Source organism: Salvelinus sp. IW2-2015, unplaced genomic scaffold (genome assembly GCF_002910315.2).
Source record: "Salvelinus sp. IW2-2015 unplaced genomic scaffold, ASM291031v2 Un_scaffold4467, whole genome shotgun sequence".
Lineage (NCBI taxonomy): Eukaryota > Metazoa > Chordata > Actinopteri > Salmoniformes > Salmonidae > Salvelinus > Salvelinus sp. IW2-2015.
In genome coordinates, this window is record NW_019945737.1 from 48858 (window position 1) to 58098 (window position 9241).

The following is a 9241-nucleotide window of genomic DNA, read 5'->3' on the forward strand; positions in this document are numbered from 1 at the left end:
AAAACACTTCCAATGACCCTTCTATTCCATCATGATGACTGGATAACACACATTTTTTTGCTCCGTACTGAAAGAGCTCCATCTTGAAAACTTCACTGCTGTCATGCATCATTTTGTGGACTAATGAACAAATGACTAAAAGATAGTTTGAGTGAACATCCTTTAACACTTGAAGTACTCACCATGATTTGGGTTGTCCAAACCCTGACCGTAGCCCCAGCATGGAGCGTACAGCGTGGACAGTGCCATATCCTGGGTTCCCGACCCTGAGTACATGGGCTGACCAAATCCCCAGGCGTGGGGAAGGGGGATCCCCCCTGGAAGCAGGCCCTGGCCCCCCAAATGGGTTCGGATTCCCTGCGTGTTGGGGCCTTAAGGGCATCCCATATCCTGGTGGGCTTGGCTGCCCAAAGCCTACATTTGGGGGCTGGATGCCCCCCTCCAATGAAGAATAGATATTCTTGTCAGGTTGGGACATCACTAGGTCTGTTCCTCTCACTAGGAGAGGGGTTCAAGAAGTGTTGATCTTGTCTGGACTGTAGAAACAGGGCACTAGAGACAGAGACACATGATGACGAATGACAAAGGTTACTTTTGACATTTTAGTCATTTAGCAGAAGCTCTTATCCAGAGCAATTTACAGTAGCAATTAGGGTTAAGTGCCTTGCTCAAGGGCACATCAATTTTTCACCTAGTCAGGTAGGTGGTTAGGATCCTAGTAGGTATCTTAGTAGGTTAGGATGGTAAAGGTTTTAAGAGTARATAATCTAATCTAAAAAGGGGTTTTAAAAGGAGACCAAAGTCCATCCTGGTATCCCTAGGGGATACCTGCCCCAGTATCTGTGCATTAGAGATGTCGACAATGAGTATGATGGTCTCCTCTCCAACGCCCAGGAAGCTCACATTCAAACTCCCATTAGACAGCTCTGCAAGCATCATGTCAAAATATGTTCCTTACTGACCACAAATCTYAATTTACTCCCGRTATGGCCGGTATGTACTTCCAAAAAAGGTATAAATAAAAATGTACAAGCAAAGAACATGCATACTCAGCACTCATACTCAGCACTCATACTGCCACAAACAGAAAGTATACAACATCTCAATACATTGGAYGTGCTAAGAATGACCTTTTTTTGGTTGCTTGTATTTTTATTTAGACGTGTTTTGGAAGTACATACAGGCCGTAACGGGAGGAAATGAACATAGCTGCTGAGCGAAACTCCCTATTCGGTAAGATCGCTTGCAGAGCTGTCTAATGGGAGTTTGAATCCGTTTAGAGGCTTCTCTAATGCACAGATACTGGAGCAGGGAATACTCTATCCACCCTGTAATAACTGTGCATCACGAGGGKGAGAGAGAGCCATGATTCAGAAAACTATCTAGATTAGAACAATGATAAGCAAACAGCAGTGTGCTATTCATTACAACGTAAGAGCTCAAAATAATATAACCAAAAATAAACTGTGACTGTTGATCAGTCACTAAAAATTAACTATGGTTAACGGAGCGAGTTGGAGGCAGGGTAACAACTTTAAAGTATCCCTCCCTGTCCCGCCTCTAACTAGACTGTTCACAAGAATGTCCAAATGGTGTGATTGCGGCCTGCAATTAGGGGCGTTCCTGCATGTGGGCATTCCTGCAACTGCAGGAACGCCCCCATCAAGCATTCCATTGGTCCTGCATAAACGCCCCCCCCCCTCGAGCACGCCATCTTATTCTTGTGTGACACTTGATATTCTGGATTTCCCCTGATTGTCAAGCGATTCCAATGTGGGTCAAAAGGGAAATAAAAGTATTATCAGAGTTTTCGAGGGCTAAGGGAACTGTCTGCCGGTATCAAATATTGTGATAACTAACAAGACAGATCAGAGCCTGTCGTTTCCAAATGAATCATAGTGGGCAGAACAAGCAGGAGGCGGGCAGAGCCAAGAGCCACTTCTGGCCACTGGCTTCCTCTCAGTGAATGGAAACACCAACCGGATGATTCATATTTATACATCCTGTCAACTATCTGGTTTTACGTTCCATCCAGGGTTGCCATGTTTGATATTTTCCTGCTAATTGGGCTACTTTGAAAACGATGTCAGGAGTGAAAATGTATTGGTCCGGGTGGAGGGATTTTGGGATACTTCTAAATCGCATTGCGCCGCCATGCATTTCTCTTAAACAATATATATTTCCTGACTGTGATAGGCTAGAGTTACGTGAGTGAGTGAGTGAGTGAGTGAGGTGAGTGAGTGAGTGAGTGAGTGAAGTGAAGCGTTGAGTGTATGTGAGAGCACTGGTTGAGAGAGTATGCAGCAGAGACACGGAGACAGAGCAGCACACAAGCACGTCGTTGACAACTTTTACCAAGCTATTTAGAGGTGCCTCCATAATGACCATTTATTCCATAAATCATTAACGCTCTAGAACTGATATAACGGCGACAAAGCATGGAAACTACTAGGCGCACGAGAGCTCTTTAGATAAATTTGCTCAGAGGTGGTTTAAAATAAACTGCATTCTAATGTCGACTTTCTTATGGATAACCTTATCAAGCGAAGGGTTTTACTCATGCTCAGTTCTTGAAATAACAAGTCAATCTCCAAAATAGGCCATTTATAACAGTTTGTAGTCTTAACATCTGGCACATAATAACTGCACAATTACCAGAYAATTGCCTGACATTCCTTTGTAGAAGATAATCCAAGTGTTTCTAACACAGAGATTGAGATCCTCTGTTCAATATTCATCACTCAAACCCTCCTGTTGGGTTTATCTATATAGTTATCCACATGCGCAAACGGGATATATTTAAGAAATAAGGCACAAGGGGGTMTGGTATWMMGTCAATATACCACGGCTAAGGGCTGTTCTTACGAATGACGGAGTGCCTGGATACAGCCCTTAGCCGTGGTATACTGGCCATCTACCACAAACCCCTGAGGTGCCTTATTGCTATTAGAAACTGGTTACCAATGTAATTAGACCAGTAAAAACACATGTTTTGTCATACCCGTGGTACACGGTCTGATATACCACGGCTGTCAGCCAATCAGCATTCGGGGCTCTAACCACCCAGTTTATATTTACAATTATTAACTAAGTGGTTTGAGCCCCGAATGCTGATTGTTTGAAAGCCATGGTATATCAGACGTTTACCACGGGAATGACAAAAACGTTTTACAGTTCTAATTATGTTGGTAACCAGTTTATAATGGAAATAAGGCACATCAGGGGTTTGTGGTATATGGCCAATATACCATGGCTAAAGGCTATGTCTTAAGAACAGTCCATATACCACACCTCATCGCGCCCCATCCTATTTGGCTTCTAAGCATACCGCAGTCTAAACAAGTTAAATTGACATCCGATTGATGAAAATGATCTGGAGAGTTTAATAAGGGAAATGTATCTTCTCTTGTACCATATTCTTAAACTCGCAATAATTATTATTTTGATGGAAAACCATATTTTGCTTCTTAGCCTGGAAAAGGATTTATTGAATAAATGTGGCAACTCCTCTCATTGCTGCAACATTTTTTTGGGGGGGTAGATCACAGGCTTCAGGGTCATTGGCTATACATTACATTTACATTGAGCTAGATCTGGCAACCCTGGTTCCATCTTGCAGGAACGTTAATCTCTAGTTAGCTGGGTAATCGAGGCTTTCTGAAGTTCACCGCTTTCACCAAATTGTGCCGAAAGGGTCAATTACTGGGAGCTTCATTATCTGTTCACAATGCACATTAGTAACATCTTGCTGTTCAGCAATAAATAGCGGTGTGATTATCAGATGTTTTTTTCTCCACTGTTTTCATCAAAACTCCGTGGTGTGGCAGTAAATCCTTGGTTTAGTAGCCTATAAATCCGTTGGATATCCAGGTGTCACATCATGCCTTCCCTTTTGCCTTCAAAAAACATTTTAAAAAACAAACAGAGTCTGTTGGCATTATTTATGGATGCTTGAAGACAGAATGATTATATTATACTAAATAAAACAAATTATTTAACTAGCCAGAAAAGTGTGGTTTCACTTTTTTTTCTCTCTCCTTAAATTGTGTTCCTTCATTCGGGTTTCGACCTCCAATCCCTCAACGTCCCTGAATGTTCCATACTCTACCTGCTAAACTTACCAGTCAGGTTAACACTTTTGAACAGAGAATGCCTAAACCTATAAAATTTGTAAAGTGCTGTGTCCAGGTCAGTGTTTGAAAGCAGCGACAATGGCCAAATCAGTGGGATCTCGCATTTTGCAACACACCGTTTGAAAAAGCACATGATCAAACTAAGCTTCGGACGTAATTGATGATGACGCACTTCTGATAGTGATACATGCTTCCGCACACTGCTTCGAAGTTAGCTGCTTAGCTCCGGTATCATAACTAGCTACCTTTGTCGCCCCCGCCTGCTGTGTACCAGAGTCCTAGCTATCGTTAGCTAGCTAGCTACCTATCCCGCCTGATGTGTACCGGAGTCCTAGCTAGCTAGCAACCAGCGTTGTTGCCCCCGCCTCTTCTGTCGGGMTTATCAACGGTTGGCATCCAACGTTATGGTGCGTTACCGTCACCCCACTGTACCGGAGTCCTAGCTTTAAAAAAGTACCATTAGAAGTACACTACATGACCAAAAGTATATGGACACCTGCTCGTCGGACATCTCATTCCAAAATCATGGGCATTAATATGGAGTTGGTCCCCCATTGCGGCTATAACAGCCTCCACTCTTCTGTGAAGGCTTTCCACTAGATGTTGGAACATTGCTGTGGGGTTTTGCTTCCATTCAGCCACAAGAGCATTAGTGAGGTCCGGGACTGATGTTGGGCGATTAGGCCTGGCTCGCAGTTGGCGTTCCAATTCATCCTAAAGGTGTTCGATYGGGTTGAGGTCAGGGCTCTGCAGGCCTGTVAAGTTCTTCCACAATGATCGACAAACCATTTTTGTATAGACCTCACTTTTATGCACGGGGCATTGTCATGCTGAAAGAGGAAAGGGCCTTCCCCAAACTGTTGCCACAAAGTTGGAAGCACAGAATCGTCTAGAATGTCATTGTATGCTGTAGAGTTAATATTTCCCTTCACTGGAAGTAAGGGGCCTAGCCTAAAACATGAAAAACTGACCCAGACCATTAATCCTCCTCCACCAAACTTTACAGTTGGCACTATGCATTCGGGTAGGTAGCGTTCTCCTGGCATCCACCAAACCCAGATTCGTCCGTCGGACTGCCAGATGGTGAAGTGTGATTCATCACGCCAGAAAACGCATTTCCAATCGCAGCGAGCTTTACACCACTCCAGCTGACGCTTGACGTTGRGCATGTMTATCTTAGGTTTGGCTGCTCGGCCATTAAAACATATTCCATGAAACTTCCGACAAACAGTTATTGTGCTAATGTTGTTTCCAGAGGCAGTTTGGAACTCGGTAGTGTGTGTTGCAACCAAGGACAGATTTTTACATGCTGCGCTTCAGCACTTGGCAGTCCCGTTCTGTGGACTTTTATGTCCCACCACTTCGCGGCTGAGCCGTTTCCACGTCACAATAACAGCACTTACAGTTGACCAGAGCAGAAATTTGATGAACTGACTTGTTGGAAAGGTGGCATCCTATGACAGTGCCATGTTGAAAGTCACTGAGCTCTTCAGTAAGGTCTTTCTATGGGGGAAGCAGGTAGGGGTTAGAGCGGTGGGCCAGTAACCCGAAAGTTTGCTGACAAGGTAAACATCTGTCGTTCTTCTCGTTAACAAGACAGTTAACACACTGTTCCCCGATAGGCCGTCATTGTAAATTAGAATTTGTTCTTAACTGACTTGCCTAGTTAAATGTAAAAAAATCTACTGCCAATGTTTGTCTATGAAGATTGCATGGCTGTGTGATTGTATACACCTGACAGCAATGGATGTGACTGAAATAGCCGAATCCACTCATTTGAAGGGGTGTCCACATACGTTTGTATATTATATTGAGAGGTGCAGATGCAGGAACGCCCCGAATTTCGGGCCGCAATTGCACCCTTCTACCAATAATAACTTTCACTGTTACAAGAATCATGAGTTGAGTTGAGCTAGGATCAGTTTAGTCGACTAAACTACGGCTGTGGAGAACCATTACTGCGCAATAGACAACCGTTGTTGTTTTGTAGAAGTGGAAAACTATAACAGGCTGTACAATATATATATATAAATCCCACTGTAACAAACAACTCAGTCTCACATTACCGGTATTCTCCGTGGATGAAGTTTGAACGTTTTCCGTAAGCGTTTTCCAAGTTGCTCCCAGTTTGAAATACAGTCGTGTGAACAGCTATAAAGGAAAGAAGAAAATTACTTTCCTTTTCGGTAGGCGATATTTTGTTCGCTAAATCCTGTGTTACATATTTCAGTCCAAGAGGTCATGCGCGCCCGCGTGAGGCACGTCATTTCTCGAATGAACTGTGGCACGCTGTTAGCCCTGCTGCCATCAGATGACGTGACTATTCCTTACGTGACAATTACAAAAGACGTGAGGAAAATAGCGCCATCTGGCGGCGCGCGGGCTCGCCCACATGTCAACATAGGGCCAATGATGAGTAAATATTAAAACTTGATCGTTAAAGGGCCAATACAGCCGTTTTTCTATATTAAATCATTTATGCGTAACAATTAAGGACCTTACTGTGACTGCTTCTTAGCAAAGAGAAATTTCTCAAACAACAATTTTGCAAGGACTGTCTGGGAGTGGTCTGAGTGGGTAGGAGAAAACTGAAAACGATCTGTTATTGGCAGAGAGGTTTGGAACTTCTTTCTTATTGGTCAACAGATGTATCACGTCAACAAATGTACCACGTGGTGATGTCACCACCAAAACTCCATCCCACCACAACATCCCACTTTTCAAACAGCTCTTACACTTAAAGAGCATTATCATTATTTTCACAATTTCACAGTATTATTCCAACCTGGAAATATAATATAAATACATGGAAATCATGTTTTTGACTGCACTGGGCCTTTAACAAGTACTTCCAATAATACCTTTTTTGTTTATTTATGAGGTTAATACATTAGGTGGCCAGTTTATTAAAACATTTTTTTAAGTAAAAGTGATCCGAGGCCAAATGTCCACTAGATGTCAGCATGTCACATCTGACACACACACCACACACACACACACACACACACACACACCACACACACCACACACACACACCACACACACACACACTGACCTCAGCTTTCTCGCCTACAACTCTGTGTTCTTCAATCATCTACAACTCTGTGTTCTTCAATTAATCCCAGTCTTGGCATCAGGGTGCTTAATATTAACACAACTAATTCAATGAACTGACCACAAGCTCAGCATTTAGTTGAATTCAAGGACACTGACCTAGTCTAACTCTTTCTCACGTTGATCAGAATGGAGAAATGAAGACATTATCATGGGTCTTGTTTACAAAACACAAGAAGGCTTTTGTTGTTCCTCCTTCCCATTGAGTATGATAGAGGCCTCTAGTGGACAAAAGACAGTTTTAGCATGGGCAGCACCATGAGGGCTTCCAGCATGCTTCCGCCATTTTAAAGTAGTTAAAGTAGTCAACTAGGTGGGGATTCCTGGGGTTGTAGCCTAAATTCCACTTGCCCATGCTGTCAAAGACACTATTATGGCACAGATATAAAGAGACTCCTTCTATCTTTATGTTCCTTTGCACTGAGGGGGCCTTGTGGGCCACCACCTGTCCTCCCTGTGCCGCACACACCTCAGACACTGAGGCCTGACAGGGTGACATTCTTGCAGCTTCTGTCTGCCTGAATTAGGGTTCAGCTGTTTCGTAAAATGGGGACAAGCGTGACCAACTCCGGGCCTCAACAAATGTATCTCCCCATGAATGAACCAAAAAGTAGTGTAAACAGTATAACGTTTAGGACCGTGCCCCTCGCCCCATATCGTTACATATGTATTCGTTTGTAACTCTTAAATGCAGATAGAACACGATTATTAACCATGTCCTCTATTCCACGTAAACAGACTAATTGGGTGACTAAAACGTGCCCATCAGTGGTCTTAACTGTTATTCCCACATTGAAGTTCGCGATTTGCCTGGAATTCAAAAGGGATTCTAAATCAGGTGGAAACAGGATTCCCAGGATCCTCTCTGTCTGTCTGATCTGGTCCAAGTCGGGGGGCCCGCCGGGCCCAGGTCTTTGCGCTTTCATTTGTTCCTGGCCTGGTTGCCATCATCCACACACACACACACACACACACACACACACACACACACACACACCACACCACAACACACACACACACACACACACACACACACACCACACACACACACACACGCTAACCTTTAAAGCTGCTCTTCCGTGACTGACACCACAGCAGGGAATGTCATGTAGGAACCAATCAACCAATCAAACTATCTCATAAGATTCACACCATGAATGAAGTCAAAGCCCCATTTAAAATAGGTTTCTGTATTACAGTATATGGTGTACTTCAATTATGTAGAGTGTGTTAATAGAATTGAAGCGTGGATGTTTATCATCAGGGTATGGTAAAGATGATACGGTATGATATTTCACAATTGGCTCAACTGATGATGTTCTCGATGAAATACTCAGTGGAGAGTTGTAGCTGTCAGAGAGACTTTTGTTGGCGGGACAAGTTGCAGACCAAGGACCCTGCTTAGAAGGGTTGAGAGATTAGACTACATCCAAATTTGGCCACCCTATTCCCTATGTAGTGCCACTATTTTTAAACCAGGGACCGACTATAGGGAATATGTAGGGAGCCATTTGGGAATGTGTACATCAGGGGATAGAGTTCCCCTACTTTTACCATTCTAGGAACATAGCAGGTTCATGTTTTCAGAGGTCATCTACATTAATTAAAGAGAGGGGGGAAAATGTAATCAGCAAGATTCAGATCTCTCAAGAGAGGGGGATATTTAATCACAAGCCTCAGAATCTCTCAAGACGAGGGGATTATGTAATCAGCAAGATTCAGAAATCTCTTCAAGAGAGGGGGATTATGTAATCAGGCAAGATTCAGAATTTCTCAAGAGAGGGGATAATGTAAATCAGCAAGATCAGAATCTCTCAAGAGGGGGGATTTATGTAAATCAGGCAAGATTCAGAATCTCTGCAGAGGAGGGGGTTTATGTAATCAGCAAGCCTCAGAATCTCTCCAGTTGGAGAGTTAATGTTTAGAGGACACCAAACCAAGATTTGTTTCTTCTTCAGTGATTCAAGTGAAAGTAATAAATATCTCTCTCTTTT

At 43.3% G+C, this 9241-nt stretch overlaps 1 pseudogene; it reads right to left on the minus strand.

Annotated features, from left to right (window-relative positions):
• The window catches only part of LOC112077348 (protein lifeguard 1-like), a 10088-nt pseudogene extending 3634 nt beyond the window's left edge, over positions 1–6454 (minus strand).
• Positions 6455–9241: the final 2787 nt, after the last annotated feature.